The sequence below is a fragment of the Bombina bombina genome, chromosome 10 (assembly GCF_027579735.1).
Source record: "Bombina bombina isolate aBomBom1 chromosome 10, aBomBom1.pri, whole genome shotgun sequence".
Classification (NCBI taxonomy): Eukaryota; Metazoa; Chordata; class Amphibia; order Anura; family Bombinatoridae; genus Bombina; species Bombina bombina.
In genome coordinates, this window is record NC_069508.1 from 57,157,399 (window position 1) to 57,184,209 (window position 26,811).

The 26,811-nt window shown below is 37.6% G+C and overlaps 1 protein-coding gene across 2 annotated transcripts in view; it reads left to right on the top strand.

The window, feature by feature from the left end:
• Positions 1–409: 409 nt before the first annotated feature.
• Positions 410–26,811, top strand: part of DDR2 (discoidin domain receptor tyrosine kinase 2) — a 228,395-nt gene continuing 201,993 nt past the window's right edge. For both annotated transcript variants that reach the window (XM_053694077.1, XM_053694078.1), the window contains exon 1: positions 410–936. The gene's annotated coding sequence lies outside the window, so the exon portion shown is untranslated. The remainder of the gene's footprint in view (positions 937–26,811) is intronic.

Genomic DNA, 26,811 nt, shown 5'->3' on the forward strand with positions numbered 1-26,811 from the left:
TAAGGACATTTCTTGGATTAATAAGAAATACAAACTACCAAGAATAGTGTCCAGAAATTAATTTAATAAATGTAAATATTATATTCCAAACTCACGCAAAACACTTTTTACAATTTCTGTTTAAAGCATTAAGAAACTCAAAAGCTCTGATTTCTGGTGTTTTTCCTGAAAAAAAAAACATTTCTGCAGGGATTGCAGTTTTGATATATGGCTTTCTTCACTGTAAATATCTTTGGGGTCAAAAGGAAAAATAGCTCTGACTGGGGCCTGTGTGATTGCAAGTTAAATGTTGTTCTTTTAATTGAAACCAAATGTTAAGCAGGTTGCATGATGGGATATTTGGCAGAATGCCCTGTCCAAGTAACTTGCATTTTCTCAAACACATCAAGTTCTGAACTGAATCCCCCTGCAGACATTTCCACTGAAAACAGAAGCTGCGCGTTCTTCTACTTGGTATTTTTGTTTAATTTTATTTTATATTTTCTTGAAGAAAACAATAAAATATTTTGATCATAGATTCTAAATAGATTTTGTTGTAATGGAAAACTTACTAAGGAAACTTATCCACTTTAGAAAAAAAAATGTTCTATTCAGAAATTTCAGAGCTGGATTGAATTAAAGATATGCTTTTGCAGCTAGAAAAAAAAAATAAAAAAAGAGATTTTATTTTATTTTTTTGCAAGATGCTAATGGAATAATTTACATCAATGCTATTTTTTACTTAAGAACTTCTGGAGCTGAAACAAGTATTGTTTATAGGACAAAGAAAAAAAAGTTTGGGGATTAAAAAAAAGAGAAATTACAAGGAAATTTGAAAAGAAGGAGGCTGGTACAGTGAAGAAGAGGTGTTTGCATGGAATAAAAGAGAAGAAGTTTTGATAAGTGGATTACAAGAGCTACAGACGCGTTTCACTTAAGAAACTCTTCAACAGAAACGTATGTGTACTATTTTAGATTTTGCTTTGTATTTCTATTCTTATGGTTACTTTATAGAGTGTTGATATCACTGGTAAACTATTACATTGAAAGGACACTATACATACACATATATATATATGTATGTATATATATATATATGTGTGTGTGTGTATATATTGACCCTCGTCTGAAATAAGAACTGTTGAGTTGAAATATTATGTGTTTAAGACAGATCCATGGTATGTATTGGGCATGTGCATTTATAATGACTATGTCTGTATGACTGGCACGTACGTCTCTGTTTAACCACTAACATTACAGCCTTATGGTGTTGCCGGCTCCTCTTGCAGAAATGGAGCTTGTACCATTAGTCTATAGTACGATTCTTACCCTAGCAATGCCAGGCTGAGTTGCACATTTGTAAACTGTGCTAAAGCCTACAAAATCACTTCATGGATATCAGGCACCATGTTTGTAAAATATAATAGTAAAATAATGTTCTGTTCTGTCTTCAAAAAAAAATGTAGCTTTCATAATTCCCATTTATGTGATCGGAATGTTAAATAGAACGTTGTCGCTGCTAAATAAACATATAAGCCACCTTGTTTTAGATACATATTTTATTTAAATAAAGGAATATTCTTTGAAGGTTTTAAACAATGTGTTTGATTGAAATTACAAGTTAATGATATTTTGGTTTGCTTTATTTTAAAATGGTGAAGTAATGCCTTGACTGTAACTGTAGGATTCTGAGCTTTTGGTTTCCAGATGCTTAACTCTTTTGTGCTGCTGTGATAGTTAAAATGTCAAAAGGAAAAATAATGATTTCGCTGTTTCAATGACATGGGTTCTTTAGACCTTAAAGGGACATTAAACACTTTGAGATGGTAATATATATAAAATCATATATATATAAAAAAAAACTCTACAATATTTTTTCATAACTTATTTTGTTGCTTTTTCCTGTTATTCCATTCTGAAATTGTGAGCTTTTCAGTTCCTGTTAGAAATGGAAGTGCAGAACACTGTTATATTCCACACAGCCATTGGCTGCACACTCTAGTAACCTTATTTATAATTGTCCCTAATTGGTCACAGCAGAGGAGGTGACTTAAGTTACAACATGGCAGCTCCCATTGTTTTATAGACACTAAAACGTTACACTTGCTTTATCAATATTTAAACAGCTAATGATACTTAGAATACATCTACATGTTATTTTTAGACTAATATTTTCTTTGAATCCTTCATTCTATCTAGCATTGATTTAGTGTTTAATGTCACCATTAAATGGCCATTAAAGTGCAATATAAAAGAACTCTAGTTTGTATATAAATGTGTTTTTAACTCCATCAAAGGGGTTATCACAGGAACGACGTCTGCTCCATAGCTGAACATGGTGGCTACCTGCATATGCTGCTCATTATTGGCTCATGATTGAGCACTATATGGCAGCAGTGTTTGCAACAATGTTTGAAATATGTAATATATAATGTGTACAAGACACAAACAAATGAAAATAGCAGAAACATTTTTCCCTTTTTGGAGGCTACCTGCCTTGGTTTCTCCTTTTACCAAATAATCAATGAACTTTCAATGAGGCAGCAATGCTCCTCCTCCAGGTCAAACATAAAAGACTTTACTCGTTCAATACATAATCGTCCTGGTATAGTAAGGGAAACAGATCTGTAAATAGCTTAATAGCATCACTACAAACTTTGGTACTAAATGGAAAATACTCACGGGGAAGTTGACAAATACATCTTTTATTTCATCTATGGTCTCACTGAAAACTCTCACAGACAGGTGCAGTCATATATTCCTTTAATTACACATTTGTTTATAAACTTAGTACGCTCTACGCGTTTCGGCTAAGTAAAACATTTTTGCAATTATGTTATACATGTAGTGCTCAAGACACGTGGCCACTCCTGAGCTTACCTCAATATATTACTCTCATAAAAGGAGCTTTCTTTCAACAAAGAAGAACAAGAGAAAAAAGGAAAATGAAGTGTATTTGTTTTATTTTTTAAATAATTGCCTACCTAGACCTAGGAATGCTTTTCAATAAAGAAGACCAAGAGTACAAAGTACATTTAATAATAGAAGTGAATAATAAAGTATCGTAAAATTTCATAATCTATCTGAATCATGAAAGATTTAATTTAATTTGCATGTGCCTTTAATGTCCAAACTATCATGCTATTTTTTAATGTCATATGGTATACTGAATAGATGAATAGAGAAGTTTACAGACCGACATATGATTACTTAATAATACTACGTTTAGCATTCTTATCTTGACCTTAAAGGTACAGTAAAGTCAAAATAGCTTTCAAATTTACGTCTGTTATAAAATTTGTTAGGTTACTATCCTTTGTTGAAAAACATACCTAGTTTGGCTCAAGAGAAGTAATGCATTACTGGGAGTTATCTGCTAATTGGTATCTGCACATCATATATGCCTCTTGTTACTGGTTCATCTGCTGTATTCAGCTAGCTCCCATTGCTGATTCTGAGCCAACCTAGGTATGCTTGTCAACAAAGGAGATTCAAAGAACAAAGCAAATTTAAGTTGTTTAAATTTGTGTCCTCCGTCTGAGTCATGAAAGTTTAATTTTGTTTTTACTGTCAATTTAATTTGCATAATCTGCATATTAGTCTTTAATTGCTCCTTTAACCTGTAAATGGGCTGAGATGCAAGATTTTTTTGCCCTTTTTTAAGGCAGACAGAACGAAGAAAAATGTATTCAGAACTTCTGACCTGATAATTGTATTTTTACCACTGAATAGGTATACATAATATTCACCAGTTTTAGCATTTTTTTCTTATTTCTATATACTATATATTTGGAGTCACAACCCTGGGTTTTCTCTGTGTGCTGGGTTTTCTCTGTGTGTTGTATTAATTTGTTTTGTAATTTTCCCTATGGTTCTTGCACCCAAACCTGTCTGGGGTTAACTGCCTGTGACTCTGGGGACAGCACAGCTTCCTGTGAGTGCCAGTGAGCACCCAGGGCTGAGCATGTTGCAGGGTCATGGGATGTGTACCCGGTCTGGTATGAGAGTGCAGTCCCCTTCCGTATTTTGTATAAGTCTATGGTGATTACATAAGCCTGTGCACCCTTCCCTTGTTCCTAGTTTGTTTGGATTTGAAAGCTTGCATTGTGTGGCTGTTTTTGGGTCCCAGGTATTGGAAAGGACCTTGACAAGGTACCTGGGCTTGTCCCATTTGGCCAGATGCGGTAACTAACCTTTCCATTTTTGCTTTTAAATCTTAGCTGAGAGCTTGTAAGTAAGTGCTGGGTTTTCTCTGTGTGTGTTATATATATATATATATATATATATATATATATATATATATATATATATATATATATATATATATACATATATATATATATATATATATATATATATATACAAATGCAATATATATCAGTTGAATTAACAAATTTTACATTACATTAGGTAATATTTTGTAAAAAGATACATATTAACTCTCATGGTGCCCTCTAAAATCTGGAACATCAACACTGAGGTCATGTGATTTGATGTCAGCTGTCACATGATTATGAGATGCCAGAAGAACTGTTGCAGATGTTTTTTTGTCAATTCTAAAGGATTCTTTTTGCAAGAAGTTTCATGCTTTTTCCCCCCAAAAGTAACACATTTAGATTAGTTACATTACTTAAAATATGAGACATTCTAGTGTCAAAATGAAATGCTCTATATTGTTAGATATATGTGTTAAACTCCAGCAAAAGTGTTCAATCCTGTTAACCCAATTGGAAACCTATATACACGTTCTTATTTCTGTACATATAGCTGGGTTTGTTGAATTATTATTATTATTATTGCTAACAAATTGTTTATGGGACACTTTATTCATATACCCATCTTCTGTCCACTTAAAGGGACAGTTAACACCAGAATTGTTATTGTTTAAAAAGAAAGATAATCCCTTTATTACTCATTTCCCAGTTTTGCATAACCAACCCAGTTATAATAATACACATTTTACCTGTGTGATTACCTTGTATCTAAGCTTCTGCTGACTGCCCCCTTATTTCAGTTCTTTTGACAAGACTTGCATTTTAGCCAATCAGTGCTCACTCCTAGGTTACTTCACGTGCATAAGCTCAATGTTATCTATATGAAACGCATGAACTAATGCCCTCTAGTGGTAAAAATGCATTCAGATTAGAAGCAGTCTTCAAGGTCTAAGAAATTAGAATATGAACCTTCTAGGTTTAGCTTTCAACTAAGAATACCAAAAGAACAAAGCAAAATTGGTGATAAAAGTAAATTGGGAAGTTGTTTCAAATTACATGCCCTATTTAAATCATGAACGTTTTTTTTGGACTTGACTGTCCCTTTAATAGAATATCAAAAATATGTTTATTAACTTTGTATTCTTGTACCCTGTGACAGACGTGGTGCACATTCACAGATCAGTAATATTACTGTCTTCTTGACAAGCCGTATCATGCATTTCAGTTTATGGTGCACAATACAGAACAGCAGCTGTACATTTTTGTATGGCTACATTTCTCTTTATTATTCCTGAGGGCTTTTTTGTATTTGTTATAAAACTTTTTAACTGTGTACAAAAAAACTGCAAACACGTCACTTTTCTGCTTTCTATCGTGCAAGTTAATCCAAAGTGCAAGGTACAACTGACAAAAAGCCAATGTCACGAATCTGTGAAAGTTGCAGTGCCTATGTCACATGATGCAACAATACGTGCGTACCAAGATGGAGGCGCCCTGTATGAAAATGCAGAGCTTTACCAACTGGATTCTGTAATATTTTAAAATAAGAGAATAGATTTAAAGAGGAGGACAAACAAGAGCACGATGAGTAGTAAATGTTTTACTGTAGTTGTGCTCAGCAGTTTGTTTAAATGCATTTTTTTACTTAAAGGGACAGTCTACTCCAAGAGGCCCATTTATCAAGCTCCGGATTGAGCTTGAGGGTCCGTGTTTCTGGCGAGCCTGCAGGCTCGCCAGAAACAGCAGTTATGAAGCAGCGGTCTAAAGTACGAGTACGATAGGGTTGCTTGATACCCCCCTGCTGGCAGCCAATTGACTGCGAATATGCAGGGGGCGGCGTTGCACCAGCAGCTCACAAGAGCTGCTGGTGCAATGCTGAATATGGAGAGCATATTGCTCTCCACATTCAGCAAGGTCTGGCGGACCTGATCCGCACTGTCGGATCAGGTCCGCCAGACCTTTGATAAATAAGCCTCCAAATGTTTTATTGTTGGAACATATAGATAATCCCTTTATTACCCATTCCCCAGTATTGCGCAACCAATCCCTTTATAACCCATTCCCCAGTATTGCACAACCAATCCCTTTATTACCCATTCCCCAGTATTGCACAACCAATCCCTTTATTACCCATTCCCCAGTATTGCACAACCAATCCCTTTATAACCCATTCCCCAGTATTGCACAACCAATCCCTTTATTACCCATTCCCCAGTATTGCACAACCAATCCCTTTATTACCCATTCCCCAGTATTGCACAACCAATCCCTTTATAACCCATTCCCCAGTATTGCACAACCAATCCCTTTATTACCCATTCCCCAGTATTGCACAACCAATCCCTTTATAAACCATTCCCCAGTATTGCACAACCAATCCCTTTATTACCCATTCCCCAGTTTTGCACAACCAATCCCTTTATTACCCATTCCCCAGTATTGCACAACCAATCCCTTTATTACCCATTCCCCAGTATTTCACAACCAATCCCTTTATAACCCATTCCCCAGTATTGCACAACCAATCCCTTTATTACCCATTCCCCAGTATTGCACAACCAATCCCTTTATTACCCATTCCCCAGTATTGCACAACCAATCCCTTTATTACCCATTCCCCAGTATTGCACAACCAATCCCTTTATAACCCATTCCCCAGTATTGCACAACCAATCCCTTTATTACCCATTCCCCAGTATTGCACAACCAATCCCTTTATTACCCATTCCCCAGTATTGCACAACCAATCCCTTTATAACCCATTCCCCAGTTTTGCATAACCAAGACAGTTATATTAATTCACTTATTACCTCTGTGATTACCTTGTATCTAAGATTCTTTTGACAAACCACCTGAACACATGGCTATTTATTTATTATCTATTGACTTGCATTTTAGCCAATCAGTGCAGTATCATCCACAACCCACGGGCATGAGCACAATGTTATCTATATGGCTCACATAAACTAGCAGTCTCCTGTTGTGAAAAGCTAATAAAAAAAAAGTATGTCATAAGAGGCTGTCTATATTGGCTTAGAAACAGGCAGAAATGTAAAGGTTTAAATGTTAAAAAGTATATTATTATAACAATTTTGGTTATGCAAAGCTGGGGAATGGGTAGTAAAGATGTTATCTATCAATTTAAACAATAACAATTTTGGTGTAGACCTTTTAACCAATATTGGGCTAGATTATGAGTGGCGCACTAACTGTAGTTAGCGAGCAATATGGGGTATTTAGTGTCACTTAGCATGTGTTGGCAGTAGCTGTACATTTTATGAGCTAAAAGTAAATGTGTTCACATGAGCGAATTTAACTCGCGTCTGGTTAGCCCAAATTTAGAGCTCTGGTTAACTGTTACACAAGCCAAAAAAGTTGCACAAAACATATCAAAAATAACTTGAAATAAAAAATAAAAAGGGCTGCAAAGGGCTTCAACATAGAAATACATACATATACATATATAAATATGTGTGTATATATATATATATATATATATATATATATATACATACATACAGGTGGCCCTCGTTTACGCTGGTTCAATTTGCGCCGTTTCAGAATAACAACCTTTTTTTTCAGTCATGTGACTGCTATTAAAAAGCAATGAAAAGCAGTGCACTAATTAAAATAGCCAGTAGGTGGAGCTGTCCGCTTGTGTTGCAGCAAAGTTATGCAAGCGTAGCAGACTGAAATTAATCTGTGTACACAGAACAGACCTAAGCTATTGAGCAGCTTTCAAAGCAACAAGATCTAGCAGCCACTTCCCTATTATCTTCCTGTCCATCTGCTTGAGGTGAGGGTGCCTAACTGCTTAATCAGTCCAGATTGAAATGCATAGAATAGGTGCAGATCCAATATTATCTAACATGCTAACAATGCAGAGAACTGTTTGGAGAAAAATGCAAGTAAAAAAGTGTTTTTGTTGCAGTTTGATGATACAGTCTGGTGTGTGATTATTTAATTAGGTTTATAATGCTGTTTAGCATTTAAAGTCTTCATTTCAAAGCTTTACAAAATAATGTATTAAGTGTTACTTATGTCAATTTTGGGAGGGGCCTGGAACCTAACTCCTTTACTTCCCATTGACTTACATTATAAACTGGGTTTCAATATACAACCGTTTCGATTTACAGCCATTCCTTCTGGAACCTAACTCTGGCGTAAACTGAGGGCTACCTGTATATGTATGTTTATATGTGTGTACATATTTATTTACAGACATAGATTTACATATAAACACATAAATACAGATGTATACATATATAGACATATATATAAGTGCATTGGAGCCCTTTGCAGTCAGGTAGCTGAAAACATGAAAAAACATATTTATGTAATATTCATTTTTAATAAAGTGTTTAAAGGGATACTAACCCCACATTTTTTCTTTCATGATTCAGATAGAGTATGCAATTTTAAGCACCTTTCTAATTTACTCCTATTATCAATTTTTCTTTGTTCTCATGTTATCTTGATTTGAAAAAGCAGTAATAAAAGGTTAGGAGCCGGCCCATTTTTAGTTCAGCACCTTGGTAGAGCTTGCCGATTGGTTTGCTACATTTAGTCACAAATCAGCAAGTTCTACCCAGGTGCTGAACAAAAAATGGTCCGGCTCTAAAGCTTACAGTACTGCTTTTTCAAATCAAGATAGCATGAGAACAAAGAAAAATTTATAATAGGAGTAAATTAGAAAGGTGCCTAAAATCTCATGCTCTATCTGAATCATGAAATAAAAAAATTAGGTTTAGTATCCCTTTAACTGTATCTATACATATATACATGTGTATATAGGTATAGATATATATGTACCCAAAACAATCATCAGATATATGTAGAAATATTTATTCAAGAAAAAATAGAACATATTCTATGTGAAGAACATTGGAATATGAAATATTTATATTTTATGTCGGGTTTAGCGCACTTGAATAAACGCGGTCGGGTTAGCTTGCGGATATGGGTGTTAGTTTATTTGTTGCAGTTTTTACTCTCCATTGAAGTCTATTGGAGAATACGCTAACGTGGTCACAATATTCAACTTTTTGTACGCGTGCAAACTTTTTACTTTCAGCTCATAATACGAGCGCTACCTGCCCTGCGCAAAAAGCCTCTGTCTAGCGATGTTAATGTGCAAGCAGGAGCACTAAATAGCGTTCCACTCATAATTTAGCCCAATATCAGCTCATGAGATGTAGCATTATTGATGTGATAACATTAGCACATTAGTTATAATTAACAACCAAAAACTTAATTGCAATTGGACATGGGAGAACATTTGCATTGTATGGTCTCAGGTAGCGACATTCGTATCTTTTTGGAGCCAGATATATCACTATGACAGTGTGTTCCACTTTCACACTTTTGTATCCGGCTCTAAAAATTGCGGAATGCCACTGCCTGTGGCCATATCCAGCATTCGTTTTGCAAACAAATGCAGAATACAAATTTTCTATCATGCCTAATTGCAATCAGAAATTAAAGTCGCATTCCACTGTAAAAATAAAAAACACTTTGGGGTATATTTATCAATGTGCGAGCGGACATGATACGAAGTGTTCGGCATACGCTGTCGGCATTTATCATTGCACCAGCAGTTCTTGTGAACTGCTGGTGCAATGCCGCCCCCTGCAGATTTGCGGCTAATCGGCTGCTAGCAGAGGGTGTCAATCAACCCGATCATATTCGATTGGGTTGATTTCTGTCCGCGACCTCAGAGCAGACGGACAGGTTATGGAGCAGCGGTCTTTAGATCGTTGCTTCATAACTGCTTTTTCCGGCCTCAAGCCCCATACGGAGCTTGATAAATATGCCCCATATTCTTTTCTTACTGAGTTTAATCAACAGAAAAGGCTTAATAACATAATAAAATTTGCACCCTTGGAACACTTCTATTCTGTACTAAATGAGGATGTGGCCAGTGATTGGAGCATACACATGTATTCCTCCTCCTGTCTTGCTCACTGGCTATACGTTCATCTGCTGGCAGAGAAGCACAGTTTTTACTATGTATTTAACCCCTTGTCATACTCAGGCCTGCCCTTTGAGCAGATCGAGAGGGGCACCCACCTAGGGTCCCACACTTTCCGGGGTGAGGGTATGAGAAGGTGCAATGTATATCCTGTATTTAGTTTATGGTATCAGAATGTGTTATATATACTGTTATTTTTTATATAGGCAATACTGAATGTTAGGACAGGGGAAGGCCATTCAGGGGGCAGGGCTTAAAGGGGAGGGTAATAGAATCTCTGGGCTGTGGGGCAGTGCAAATTATAAGGTTGTCCCTTTACATACTGCATCTAAAAAGATTCTAAATTATCTATGGTATTTTTGTTTTGTTATTTTGGCACACATAGGCCTCTAGTTATCAATGTCTGTCGGACCTGATCCGACAGTGCGGATCAGGTCCGACAGACATCGCTGAATACTGCGAGCAATACGCTCTCCATATTCAGCATTGCACCAGCAGCTCACAAGAGCTGCTGGTGCAACGCCGCCCCCTGCAGACTCGCGGCCAACAGGCCGCCAGCAGGAGGTTTCAATCAACCCGATCGTACTCGGCGGAGAGGTTATGGAGCAGCGGTCTTTGTGACCGCTACTTCATAACTGCTGTTTCTGGTGAGCTTGCAGGCTTGCCAGAAACACGGGGCATCAAGCTCCATTCGGAGCTTGATACATATGCCCCATTGTCTTCTGCAAATGGGGTTAAACACATTGTTAAAGGCAGCCCCAAAGAATCAATGCACTACTGGGAGATAGATAAAAACATCTGGAGACCCAGTGACAAGAGGCATATGTGTGTATCCACCTATCAACAGCTAGCTTCCAGTAGTGCACTACTGCTCCAAAAACTATCTAGGTTTTTTTTTTTATTATTATTCTTTATTTCTAAAGCGCCAACAGATACTGTAGCGCTGTCCATGGGTACAAAGATAAAAGTACAACTGAGAAACAATACAATAAAAGACAAAATTTTACAGACAAATACAGGGGGAATTGAGGGTCCTATTCCCGTGGGAATTTACAATCTAGATGGGTAGGAGGATGGGAAACAGGAGGTGGGGACTGCAAAGGTGAGAATGATATTAGCGAGGAGTTAGATGAGGGCAACTGTTAGGTAAGTGAAGTTAATTTGTTACTGAGTCGGGTGATAAGCTTCCCTGAACAAAGAGATCTTTAGGGAGCATTTAAAGGAGGAGAGGTTAGGGAGAGTCGGACAGCTTGAGGAAGTGCGTCGCAGAGGGTTGGTGCCGCACAAGAGAAGTCCTGTAGTCCAGCATGGGAGGAGGTGATGGTAGAGGATGCAAGGAGTGGGTCATTTTCGGATCTTAGGGGGCGGGCTGGAGTATATTTGTTGATGAGTGAGGACAGGTAGGGTTGGGCAGCATTGGTGAGGGCTTTGTAGGTCAGGGTGAGAATTTTGAATTTAACGCTGCTGTGAATGGGGAGCCAGTGAAGGGACTCGCAGAGAGGTGCAGCAGAAACAGAGCGTCAAGAGAGGTGGATTAGCCTGGCAGATGCATTTAGGATCGATTGAAGGGGGCAGTGGCTGGAGACAGGAAGGCCGGTTAGTAGGTTATTACAGTAGTCAAGCTGGGAAATTACCAGGGAGTGGATTAGCTGTTTAGTAGTTTCAGCGGTCAGAAACAGACGAATTTTAGAGATACTGCATAGGTGGTTGCGGAAGGATAAAGAGAGCAATTGGATGTTGGGAATAAAGGACAGATTTGAGTCAAGTGTGACTTCAAGGCAGCGGACTTGGGGTGATGGGGAGATAGTGTTGCTGCCAACAGTGATACAAAATTAGAAACTGAAGTAGAATTAGAGGTGGGGGAATAGAAGTATTTTGTTCTTTGGCATGTTTATTTTTAGGTGGTGAGAGGCCATCCAGGAGGAAATGCCCGATAAGCAGTCGCTGATGTGAGAATTGACAGAAGGAGAGAGTGCAGGGGTGTATAGGTAGATCTTTGTGTCATCAGCATAGAGGTGATATTTGAAACCATAGCTGTTGATAAGTTTATAAGAGTAGAGGACCCAGGACAGAGCCTTGAGGTACTCCAACAGACAGAGGCAATAGAGGAGGAGTCACCAGCAAAAGAGATGGAGAAGGATCTGTTAGAGAGATTAATCCAGGAGAGGGCAGTATCACAGAGCCCAAGAGAGATGAGAGTCCGTAGGAGGAGGGGATGGTCAACAGTGTCAAAAGGCAGCAGACAGGTCAAATAAGATGAGTATAGAATAGTAGCCACTGTTTTTAGCAGAAAGGAGATTGTTAGTAACTTTGGTGAGGGCAGTCTCAGTTGAGTGTAGGGGATGGAAGCCAGATTGCAGGGGTCAAGCAATGAGTTGGAGGACAGGAAGTGGGTTAGGCGATCGAAAACAAGTTTTTCAAGCATTTTTTAAGTTAGCGGAAGCAGTGATATGGGGCAGTAGTCTGCAGGAGAGTTAGGGTCAAGGGAGGGGTTTTTGAGGATGAGGGTGACCTTTGTGTGTTTAAAGGAGGCAGGGAATAAACCGGTAGAAAGGGATAGGTTGAATATGTGAGTAAGAGCTGGAGTGAGGGTGGAAGACAGAAAAGGTATTAGATGAGAAAGAATAGGGTCAAGTGGGCAGTGAGGTGTAAGGAAAACAATAACGAACTCACTTCACGCTCAGTGGTTGGGAGGAGGGTGCAGAGAGTGGCAGAGGGGGTGACTGGGGGTGAAGTTGGGAGATTGCAGGCATGTGTTGGGATGTTGCTTCGGATGGTAAGTGTTTTATTTAAAAAGTAGTCAGCCAGGTCTTGAGCACTAAATGCAGATGAAAGGGATGGTGCAGGTGGGTAAAGGAGAGAGTTGAAAATAGAGAAGGGTCTTTTAGGGTTTGAGGAGTGAGTGGATATAAGAGAAGTAGGTTTGCTTAGCTAAGTGAAGGGCAGATGTGTAAGAATAAAGAATAAATTTATAGTGAATGAAATGTGGCTCAAAGCAGGATTTCCTCCAGGCACATTCAGCGGTGCGGGAGCATTTTTGTAGGTGGTGTGTTTGCTGAAAGTGCCAGGGCTGGAGCTGACAATATGGGGCTTTGCATAGTTGGAGAGGAGCAAGAGTGTCAAGTGCAAAGGAGAGAGTATCGTTAAAGTGGGTTGTAGCAAGGTCGGGGCAGGATATTGTGGAAGTGTGGGGGAGACGTTTTTGAATAAGGTTAGAAAGTTGGAGAGGATCCACAGCATGCAGATTTCTACAGGTGCGGGGCCGAGGGGGAAAGTAGGTTTAGCCTGTATATTAAGATTAAAGGTGAGCAGATGGTGGTCTCGTCTGAGATGAGAAATGGGTGACAGGTGACATCAGAGAGAGAGCAGAGATAGGAGATTACAAAAATAAAAAGAGTGTCCATTGCAGTGAGTAGGGAATAGGGTGGATTGTGAGAGGCTGAAGGAGTTAGTGAGTGAGAGAAGTATGTGGATGTTGAAGTCCCCCGGGATAAGAGTAGGTGTGTTTGTAGAGAGGAAGTAAGGAAACCAGGCAGCAAAGTTGTCAAGGAATTTGGAGGTGAGTCCAGGGGGCGATAGATGACTCTGATTCTGAGAGAGAGGGGGGAGAACAGGTGAATGCAGTTGACTTCAAAGGAAGAAAAGGAGATGGAAATGGAGATAGGTACTGAGAGGAGCAGGATGGGGAGAGTAAGATCCCAACACCGCCACCATGTCTCTCACCTGGCCTAGGTGTGTGGCTAAAGTGGAGACCACCGTGTATGAGAGCAGCAATAGAAGCAGTGTCAGAGGAAGGTAGCCAGGTTTCTGTAATTGCTAATAGGTTGAAAGCTAGCAAACAGGTTGTGAACAGTTGAAAGTTACAGACAGAGTGAGCATTCCAGAGACCACAAGAAAACAGAGGGGATAAGCGATATGTGTTAATTTGATTGTTAGTATTGCGTGACCTAGAGTTTTTGCAGTGGGAGACTGAGCGAGAGTGTGGAAGTTTAGTGATCGCTGCAGGGCCAGGGTTAAGAGAGACGTCACCAGCAGCAAGCAGTAGTAGGAGTGTAAGTGACAGAAGGTGAGAGTTAGACTTGTAGGAGCGGTTGTGATTAGACACAGGAGAGTTAGATGGGGAAGTGTTTCTAAGGAGACAGAGTAGTTCATGAGAGCACACCATAGGGGATGAGAGAAGGGAGATGAGATATGGATAGTGTGGGGGTTGTTGTTATTGTTATAGGGACATGCAGTGAGTTTTAGGAGAAGGGCAGACAGAGCAGAAAAGACATGGAAATCATTGTGCAGGTGTATAGTTAGTAAGTTTTACCTGTTAGTGGGAATGCAGTTTCCCCTCCAGTTTTTAACTCCAGCTAGTAACTCTGCCACCTGTAACACAGGGCCACTTCAAATAAGGATACCATGTTGTGCCTGACCCATAAAACTTTAATTTTAAGTTAAAAAGACCTTTAATGTTTAAAGGTTTTTGTGATACACACTTTATAATATTACCTAAATATACTAATTTTCTTTAATAAACTATCAAAGTTGAGAGGTGTAACAGGAATATAAAAAAATACATTTAGGATTTTTCATTTGTTTAAAAAAAAATCTAACCTAAAGCGGAATATTTAACAATATCTCAGTACTCATTTTATTCAGTAATTCTTCACTCTGTTCCCTTTAGTAGTCATTGTTATTTCTACATTCAGCATTTCTTGATCTTGACCCAGCCCATAACATATATAAAAAATGTTTGCAATTTATATTAATATTATAATTAGTGCATAAGCTACAATAATGAAGAATACAAATGAAATATATGCTATTCAATTCTGGCCAAATAATTCTTAAAACAAAACTAATCACACCTTATGGGCCCCAAGTGTTGTGATATAGCTTACTGACCTAGCTGTTATTAAAATCCCTTCCCCCCCCCCCCCCAGATACACCTTTCTCTCTGTTTAATTAAAGACACTCCTATTAGCCTTGACTGGCATGTGCTAGGCCAAACCCCATTGATATGAGAATAAAATTGGAAAACACTCCCTTTTTCTTTTCTTTTCTCTTCCCTCTTCCATCTCCTGATGAAAATGATGGTTGATGATGGACACATTGGTGAATTTGGCTAAGTATATTCCTAGGATTATTTTAGCAGCGTTGCACAAATTGGGGTTGTGGTAGAGTTTCCCTGTTTTGCTGTAAAATAGATGTGTATATATACCTGTAAATATTTCTCATATTATTATTAACATATATTGATTCCTAATAAACTCTTTGGAAACAATGGAGACCCTTTCATAGAGTTTATTTCACAACTTACTTGTATTGGTTTAGTGGTTTTGCCATAGAATTAGATTTAGTACTAAATTAGAATTAGATTTAGTTAAAAAAAAAAGTAAAAAACTATTAAATAGACATGTGCGATTCGGTTCGGTTTAATTCGGAAATTCGGAAAATTCGGCGATTCGGATCGAACCGAATTTCCGAATTAAAATTCTGCCGAATTTTCCGAATCGAATCAATTCGGAAATTCGGATGGCCATTGGGATTACACTAGTATTGTACAGTATGTTAGGTTAACACCTAATATACAGTATAATACTAGTCTAATCCCACCTAACACTTACCGAAATGCCGAATTTACGAACCGAATCGAACCAAATCGAACCGAATCCAGCCGAATTTCTTTGAATCCGAATGAATCCGAAACGAATCGATTCAGAATTTTCCGAATTCGAATCGATCCGAACCGAACTTCGAAAAATTCTGAATCGATCCGAACCAAACCGAATTTTTTCCCCATGCACATGTCTACTATTAAACTATTTAATAACCACACCAAGTACTAAAGGACAGACGCCCCCCCACACACACACACACGCACACTTTTATAGTGAACTAGCAGTGGACACTCTAATCCAGATATCCTCAAACTTGGCCCTCCAGAGGTTTTGGAGCTACATTTCCCATGATGCTCAGCCAGCATAGCTGGCCGAGCATCATTTGAAATGTAGTTCCAAAACCTCTGGAGGCCCAAGTTTGAGGATGTCGGCAAGTTGCCTTATGTACTATTGACCAAGGACATCCTTGTGCAATGCTGACCCCTGCTGAACTGTCAATCAAACCAAATCAACGTTTTTGGATGTTTTATCTTTTTATCTCTGCCACCTCTCAGATGACCACTGCTTCTTACGTTGCTGAAAGCAGGTTCACATGAGCAAGTCTTCCCTGCAAGTCCTCAAAAACAGCATCTACTGCTTTGTGCATTTAGTCCTATGGATTTTTATTTCTCCAGAAAGCAGTAAAACGTCTTAAATTGTAGAGATCTTACAAATCTTGTACTTTGGACACTCAAATTAGAGAACAGGAGGGATATACGTTTGGATCTTTCATTGTGGAAAAAGGCAGGTGCTCGTGGTATTAAACCCTTTTCAGAGCTGTGGATTTCTTCTTGTAAAAGTGTAAAGTGATTGAAAATTTTAATTAATTAAAGCCCAGTATCAAATAATAATCTTAAAAACAGGGGCACTTTAATTTATTAAAGTTTACATAGACACTAATTTTTCAAAATACTTACCTTTGCATTATGGTAAACATAATGCCAATCCTCCGCCCGCATCTCCTGCTTTCATTAGCGTATGGATGATGAATCTGGCTTCCTCCAATCGATGCGTGCCCCACGAGCTGGATGCCAAAGGGGGTACACAATGATTGTAGAAAGTCAGATATGTCATCCATATACTAATGAAAGCAGGAGATGTTAGTCATTAGATGCTAATGTCAACACTTCATGCATTCTCTCAGTTCAACAACTTCTTTTTTCTGTCCAGCTGTTGTCTTTCCCAGAACCCTAGTTGATGTTGCTAACTGCTATGCACTTATATTTATTAATTTATAACTGTATGTATTATTGTTTAATTTATGATATAAAACAAAAACAATATTAAAAAATTACTTCACAATAAGGTGTTTCAAATTGTCTAAACATACACAAAGAGGCAGGGGAGGGATATTGGGTGTAGTTTAGGTGGATCAAAAGTAGTGATTAACATTTTGGGCTGGCTAGTAGCTTAGGGCTTGACATTTTAAACCCTAGAAATATATATATATATATATATATATATATATATATATATATATATATATATATATATATATATATATATATATATGAGAATAAAGTTGAATACACCTCCAACTAGCAGAGGTATAACCTTTTGATTATGGTGCACAAAACTAGAGGTTGTGGTGAATAACTTAAGCAGACCACTTCTACTGTATAGAATATGTTATTACAATAGTATTATTTAAGTGTGTGTTACGTCACAAAATAAACTGTCTTGACTGGCTGCTATGGGTACATGTACCAGTAAACGGGAAAACCTTTTCCTAGAGATCCCTAATAAATGGTAGTATGCGAAAGAGAGAAAAAACTGGACTGTACCCAGCACAAAGTAAAGATATTATTTAACAAATGAGCATTGATGCACATTACTGATGATTCCTAAATATCTACAGTTTATCCGCAAACAATACTAATTGTAAGTGGAAAATGCAATTCATAAAATTCATAAAGTTCATGAGACAAGTGTGGTAACAGATGCAAAGTTCATATATAAAGAATAACATCAAAGGTCCCACAGAGATTCCCTTCAGGGGATCTACTTACTCGTTATTCCCCCGATTATATTATTTTATTTATTTATTTATAAAATATTTTACCAGGAAGGATACATTGAGATTTCTCTCGTTTTCAAGTATGTCCTAAGGTGCTTGTACCATCTGGTATTTACTCAATTTGTTAATTGCAGACATAAGCCCCACTTGTGCTCTGAGCAGCTGCAGTATTTAGAATGCTGGTGCACTGATAATATCTAGATATGCTTCACATGCACGTGCAGAGAAAAATGTTATTACTAAAACAGTGATAACGTTTACTAGAAGCATTTTTGCCAATACATGTATATTGCAAATATGTTTCTATTCAAAGATGTAATCCTTCTATGTGCATTTAAATTTAGACCGGAATGTCCCTTTAACACTCAAGATTAGGGCCCTAATCTTGGGTGTTAAGGCGTGGTCTGCATGAAGGAGGGTAAACGTGAGGCACACCACTCTATCGTTTATGTATTCTGGATGGCTTTTTCTTTGTGATCTTGCTGAGCTGAGAATAAGAACAGACTAGCGTATAAAAGAATAGAATAAAATAGGGAGAAATTTAATTACCTGAGAGGTGTTGATGTAATCTGAGATGCTCTGAAAGGAAAGAAATTGACTTCTGGAGAGGTGTTGACGTAGTTCCCATACGCAGCCTAAAGCCGTTGAAGTACACGGGACTCCTATTAGGGGCCAGCGAGAAATCCATACATTATGACATCACCCTTACCTCATATGATTGGGTAATAGCGAGTAAGTAGATTCCCTGAAGGGAATCTCTGTGGGACCTTTGGTGTTATTCTTTATATAGGAACTTTGCATCCATTACCACACTTGCCTCATGAACTTTATAAAGTTTATGAATTGCATTTTCCACTTGCAATTAGTATTATCTGCGGATAAACTGTAGATATTTATGAATCATCAGTAATGTGCATCAATGTTCATTTGTTAAATAATATCTTTACTTAGTGATGGGTACAGCCCAGTTTTTTTCTCTCTTTTGCATATATATATATATATATATATATATATTTTTTTAGGAAAACATAATAAGACTGCATTCTACAATCACTTTTATTTGTACAAGATGTGATGCATCATTTGGGTAACGTGATTTTAGAACAACTGTATAAATATATTTTGCATGTGAACCAAAAATAAATTCTGCATGAGTAACTTATGATTCAGCACATGAATATTAGGAAATGTGGTTTAAATTATGTGAATCTTAAATTTTCTTACAAAAAAAGTAGATCCTATGACACGCAAAAGGACATTGTAGTTGTTTTTTGTTTTTCTTTAAACTAAAAGAGGTTCTTTCAAAATATATTTAAATTTCTTGGTTTTTTTTTTGGAAAATGTAAGAACATGCCCTAAAAATACTCAATGGGCCTGATTATCTATATCTTACAATTTCAGGCATAGTTATTTTTACTGACCCTCGCAGGGGCTGCACTGGTGGAATTATCGTAAAAAAGGGACAGTCCCTGCAAATGGCGAGATGTCTCCTATTGAAAGTAATGGAGCTCGCTTGGAAGGGACACTTCACACCGTGGAACCAAGTGAACAGTGAGCAGGGGGCGCATTTTAAAATGAAATCCTGCAGCTGATATAACTCACATTAGCTAGATATTCTCAGTGCACTAGCATTTTAAATACTTCAGCTGCTCAGAGCACTAGTGGGGCTTGTATTATGTCAGCATTTAACAAATTGAGTCATTACCAGACTGTACAAGCACCTTAGGCTCTCTGAGTAAGTGATGTGTTTAAAATGCTGGTGCACGGTGCATACTTAAATACAGTACACTTTTGAAACAGCTACAGCTTTTATTAGAAGTGTTTTTGCTAATACATGTATCTCACAAAAAATATTCTTTCAAAACTGAAATGTATCCATGTAGATTACAATTTTGGCTGGAATGTCCCTTTAAGAGCTCAAGACAAAAATATTTTCATAATGTTTAAATGCTGTTTCAAAATACTAAGATATAGTGTAGCCTGTCACATAGCGCCATGTGTATCTATGGATGCTAACTTTATATATGGGGTTGGATATACCTTTACAATATCAATACAAAGATCCTTAACAAACACTAAAGTGATCGCTTGTTTTAGAGCTGTGCATATCAATCTTTAGTTTAGTTTGAGATATTGGCCCCTACTTATCAAGCCGTCGACTTTCTTGCATTCGACGGCACCAATACGCTCGCCTAAGTTCGCCTAACATCGCTGCCGCGGACCTGAATACGTTCTCCAAAATTATCAAAAAAGCTGTCAAAAAGCCACGCACCAAGTACGGGGCGATGAGCAGCGGACTGTTGGTAACTAACAGTCATCGATCTCGCTGCTCTTTTTTTACAGCTTTCTTGGTACCCTGTCACTAAACACCCACACTATATTATACTGTTTTACCCCCTATACCGCCGCTCCCGGACCCCGCCGCACCTAAATAAAGTTATTAACTCCTAAACCGCCGCTCCCGGAGCCCACCGCAACTCTAATAAATGTATTAACCCCACCACCAGCCACCTACATTATACATATTAACCCCTAATCTTCCACCCCCTATACCTCCACAACCTACATAAAGTTATTAACCTCTATCCTGCCGCTCCCGGAGCCCGCCACAACTAAATAAAGTGTTTAACCCCTAAACCGCCACTCCCGGAGCCCGCAGCAACTAAATAAAGTGTTTAACCCCTAAACCGCCGCTCCCGGAGCCCGCCGCAACTAAATAAAGTGTTTAACCCCTAAACCGCCGCTCCCGGAGCCCACCGCCACCTACATTATATTTATTAACCCCTAATCTGCCCCCCTACACCGCCACCACTATATTAAATGTATTAACCCCTAAACCTAAGTCTAACACTAACCCTAACACCCCCTAATTTAAATATAATTTAACTAAATCTAAATACATTTTGCCTATTTAAAACTAAATACTTACCTATAAAATAAACACTAAGATAGCTACAATATAACTAATAGTTACATTGTAGCTAGCTTAGGGTTTATTTATATTTTATAGGCAACTTTGTATTTATTTTAACTAGGTACAATAGCTATTACATAGTTATTAACTATTTAATAGCTACCTAGTTAAAATAAATACAAATATACCTGTAAAATAAAACCTAACCTAAGTTACAATTACACCTAACACTACACTATCATTAAATTAATTCCCAAACTAAATACAATTAAATACAATTAAAAACAATTATCTAAAGTACAAAAAAAAAAAACACTAAATTACAGAAAATAATAAAATAATTACAAGTTTTTTAAACTAATTACACCTAATCTAATCCCCCTAATAAAATAAAAAAGCCCCCCAAAATAATAAAAAGCCCTACCCTATACTAAATTACGAATAGCCCTTAAAAGGGCCTTTTGCGGGGCATTGCCCCAAAGTAATCAGTTCTTTTATATGTAAAAAAAAGTAACACTAACCCCTTTAAGATCACCCTACCTTGAGACGTCTTCACCCAGCCGGGCCGAAGACCTCCACAAAGCTGGGCGAAGTGGTCCTCCAGACGGGCAGAAGTCTTCATCGAAGCCGGCCAGAAGAGATCCTCCAGACGGGCAGAAGTCTTCATCCAGGCGGCATCTTCTATCTTCATCCATCCGGCGCGGAGCGACTCCATCTTCAAGACATCCGACGCGGAGCATCCTCTTCATCCGGAGTCTTCTTGAACAATGACGGGCCCTTTAAGTGATGTCATCCAAGATGGCGTCCCTTGAATTCCGATTGGCTGATAAAATTCTATCAGCCAATCGGAATTAAGGTAGGAAAAATCCTATTGGCTGATGCAATCAGCCAATAGGATTAAAGATCAATCCTATTGGCTGATCCAATCAGCCATTAGGATTGAGCTTGCATTCTATTGGCTGATTGGAACGGCCAATAGAATGCGAGCTCAATCCTATTGGCTGATTGCATCAGCCAATAGGATATTTGCTACCTTAATTCTGATTGGCTGATTCAAGGGACGCCATCTTGGATGACGTCACTTAAAGGGCCCGTCATTGTTCAAGAAGACTCCGGATGAAGAGGATGCTCTGCATCGGATGTCTTGAAGATGAAGCCGCTCCGCGCCGGATAGATGAAGATAGAAGATGCCGCCTGGATGAAGACTTCTGCCTGTCTGGAGGACCTCTTCTGACCGACTTCGATGAAGACTTCTGCCCGTCTGGAGGACCACTTCGCCCGGCTTCGTGGAGGACTTCGGCCTGGCTGTGTGAAGACGTCTCAAGGTAGGGTGATCTTCAAGGGGTTAGTGTTAGTTTTTTTTAAGGGGGTATTGGGTGGGTTTTAGAGTAGGGTTGGGTGTGTGGGTTTTAATGTTGGGGGGGTATTGTACTTTTTTTTACAGGTAAGAGAGCTGATTACTTTGGGGCAATGCCCCGCAAAAGGCCCTTTTAAAGGCTATTCGTAATTTAGTATAGGGTAGGGCTTTTTATTATTTTGGGGGGCTTTTTTATTTTATTAGGGGGATTAGATTAGGTGTAATTAGTTTAAAAAAATTGTAATTACTTTATTATTTTCTCTAATTTAGTGTTTGTTTTTTTGTACTTTAGATAATTGTTTTTAATTGTATTTAATTGTATTTAGTTTAGGGAATTTATTTAATTATAGTGTAGTGTTAGGTGTTTGTGTAACTTAGGTTAGGTTTTATTTTACAGTTAAATTTGTCTTTATTTTAACTAGGAAGTTATTAAATAGTTAATAACTATTTAATAACTATTCTACCTAGTTAAAATAAATACAAACTTGCCTGTAAAATAAAAATAAACCCTAAGCTAGCTACAATGTAACTATTAGTTATATTGTAGCTATCTTAGGGTTTATTTTATAGGTAAGTATTTAGTTTTAAATAGGAATAATTTATTTAATGATAGCAATTTTATTTAGATATATTTAAATTATATTTACATTAGTGGGTGTTAGGGTAAGGGTTAGACTTAGGTTTAGGAGTTAATAAATTTAATATAGTGTTGGCGACGTTGGGGACGGCAGATTATTGGTTAATAATAGTAGGTAGGTGGCGGCGGTGTAGGGGAGGCAGATTAGGGGTTAATAAATATAATGTAGGTGGCGGCGGTGTAGGGGGTGGCAGATTAGGAGTTAAACACTTTATTAGAGTTGCGGTGGGCTCCAGGAGCGGCAGTTTAGGGGTTAATACATTTATTAGAGTTACGGCGGTATAGGGGGGGGCAGATTAGGGGTTAAAAGGTATAATGTAGGTGACGGCGGGCTCCGGGAGCAGCGGTTTAGGGGTTAAACACTTTATTTAGTTGCGGCGGTGTAGGGGGGGGCAGATTAGGGGTGTTTAGACTCGGGGTACATGTTAGGGTGTTAGGTGTAGACATTTACCATAGGAATCAATGGGATATCGGGCAGCAGCGAACATAAGCTTTCGCTGCTTTCCGACTTCCATTGATTCCTATGGCATCCGCCGCCTCCAGGGCGGCGGATTGAAAACCAGGTACGCTGGGCCAGAATAGTGGCGAGCGTACCTGGTAGGAATTTGATAACTTCCAAAAGTAGTCAGATTGTGCCGAACTTGTGTTCGGAACATCTGTAGTGACGTAAGCATCGATCTGTGTCGACTGAGTCCAGCGGATCGTATGTTACGTCACTAAATTCTACTTTTGCCGGTCTGTAGGATTCCCGCGTATTTGCAGTTGACAGCTTGATAAATAGAGGCCATTAGTTCATAATCCATAAACCCCATTGAGAGATCAAGGGGGCAATTTATCAATGTCTGTCTGACATTATACGCTGTAGCGTATCATGTCCGACAGACATCACTGAATGCCGACAGCATACGCTGTCTGCATTTATCATTGCACAAGCTGCTTGTGCAATTCCGCCCCCTGCAGATTTGTGGCCAATCGGCCACTTACAGGGGCTGTCAATCAACCCAATCTTATAGGATCGGGCGGATTGCAGAACACAGCATCAGAGGCAGCAGACCAGTTATGGAAACTGCTGTTTCCGGCGAGCCTGAAGGCTGGCACTGAAACAGGGGCATCATGCTCTATTCGGAGCTTGATAATTCGGCCCCATAATATTCACTTCTATAAACAAGGAATAGGTTTCTTTTTTAAAAAAACTGAAATTATTCCTAACACGTCTGTTAGTTATTACCCTAATTAGTTCAACTGACTGTGATGTAGTATACAGCAAAGCAGATATAAACCATACAGGCCCCTTTAGGGTTTATAATATTTCATTGTAAACAATTGACCTATTTTACCCAGCTAGCGGAGAGTTGGCTTAGCCTTCTGCTACACAAACTATCACAGTGACCTGTAGGTTCTTAGTTTAAATGCTGACACACTAGGCTCTGTTGTCAAGGCTTTTTCTATAAAATGATTTAGATTTTGTATGCGTATTCTAATATTCTAATGCTTAAAGGGACAGTAAAGTCAAAAATTAACCTTTCATGATTCAGATAAAATCTACAATTTTAAACAACTTTGCAAATTGCTTAAATGATCTAATTTGTTTTGTTCTCTCTGTATTCTTTATTGAAAAGAATAACAACTAGGTGTAAAAGAAGAAAAAAAAGATTTTTTTGAGGCCTAGTTCCCAATTGAGATATAAAAGTTTTTCACTTTCAAAATGTTTAGTAATATGTAATATTTATTGCTGGCCTAGGTATGGGACTAGTTGGCGTAATGTTTTTATTTAAATATCTATATTAATTTACATATAAACCTATAATCAAACACATATCTCCAAAACCGGCCTATGCCTAGGGCAGCACTACATATTACATATATAACTATACATTTATAACAATAAAACCAAAAAAGATCATACCTGAAATAAGGCAATATTTTAAAAAACAATCTTTGTTTGTTTTGTGATCTTCACTTAAAAGCTAACAACTGAAAAAAGCCCATTGTGTGCCTTAAAGGGACAGTCTACCTGAAAATGTTTATCGTTTAAAAATATAGTTAATCCCTTTATTACCCATTCCCCAGTTTTGCATAACCAACTTTTTACCTCTGTGATTACCTTGTATCTAAGCCTCTGCAAACTGCCTACTTATCTCAGTTCTTTTGACAGACTTGCATTTTGGCCAATCAGTGCTGACTCATAAATAGTTCCACAGGGGTGAGCACAATGTTATCTGCATGACACATGAACTAACACTGTCTAGAATAAAAAATGCCAAAATGCACTAATATAAGAGGTGGCCTTCAAGGGCTTAGAAATTAGCACATGAGCCTACCTAGGTTTAGCTTTCAACAAAAAATACCAAAAGAACAAAGCAATTTTTATGATAAAAGTAAATTGGAAAGTTGTTTAAAATTGCATGCCCTATATGAATTATGAATATTTAATTTTAACTTGACTGTCCCTTTAAGTGATTGTTGAAGGTGTAACATACGTGAGAAAATGGTAACATCAGTCATATGTTCACATGAAGGGATATGTCCCTGGCAGTTTACCTCCCTCCCAAAAAAATAAAAATAATAATCACATAAATGTATATAAAGGCATCTCATATATTTTATTTTAAAACAATATACTTCATCACTTTAAAAGTATATATTTAAAAAAAAAAAAAACTTACCTAGGTAGGTTTAGAAGCTGCTGATTGCTGGCTGCACATACAGTATATACCTCATATTATTGGCTCACTCATGTGCATTGCTGTTTCCTCAAATAAGGATACCAAGAGAATGAATACAATTATATCAAAGTATTAACTATTGCATATTTTTGTAAATTGTATCTTCTATCTGAATCAGGATTTTTTTTAAAATTTGGGTTTCATGCCCCTTTAATTCATAAGGTACAAACATTTATTTAAAATACAAGATATTTATATAGTAGTGTGTATAATACACAGCAACCAATGGCTGACTCACGCATAGCAATGTGAAACAAAAGGATCAAGTACAATTTAATAATAGCCTCACTCCCTATGCAATACGATATTGGTCTTAGATCTTGGATGCTTCATAGATTATCATTGCATCCAATGAACTGAGCTGACACATAGCAAAACCACTGATACAAATTGAAAATGACACTACAATATTAACTAAAAAAAATAAAATAATATTTAATAATGATATGTTTTATTATGACATCATTACATTCATTCATATTTTTTTTTTAAATTAAATGTACATAGACCAACTACATCTTTGAATAGAAACATATTTGCAATATTCATGTATTGGCAAAAAAATGCTTCTAGTAAACGTTATCACTGTTTTAGTGTTAACATTTTTCTCTGCACGTGCATGTGAAGCATACCTAGATATTCTCAGTGCAACAGAATTTTAAATAATGCAGCTGCTCAGATAGCCAGTGGGGCTGGAATCATGTGAGCAATTAACAAACAGCCATTGTCATATGGTACGAACACCTGAGCACCTTAGGCTCTCTGAGGAGGTGCTGTGTTTAAAATGCTGGTGCACGGTGCATACTTAAATACAGTTTTGAAACAGCTATAGCTTTTACTAGAAGCATTTTTATCAATTTAGTGTAAGTAATCATAATCTGGCCCATAGTGTATTGAAGGGACATGACACCCTAAATTTCTTACTCATGATTTATTTCAAGCATGCGTTTTGTAAAACATTTTTAAAATTAAGTTATATTATAAAGTTGAATTCTTTCTTTAGATATCCTTTGTTGAATGAGCAGCTAGCTGAACATATCTGGTGAACCAATGAAAATAGGAGCCCATCAGACTTAGATCCCAGTACGGTATGGTTGCTCCTGAGCCTTCCTAGATATGCTTTTCATCTAAGGACACCAATTGAATGAAGCAAATTAAACAATAGATGTAAATTTAAACTTTCATTATTTCACGATATGTATAACTCTGTAATTGTAAATATTTTTTTCATGTCCTTTTAAATAACCGTCATTAAAACATTTATTTATTATAACAATATTTTTTTAAACTATGTCCATATTATCTGATATATATATTAACACAAAGCATATGATGGGATATCACATTAGTA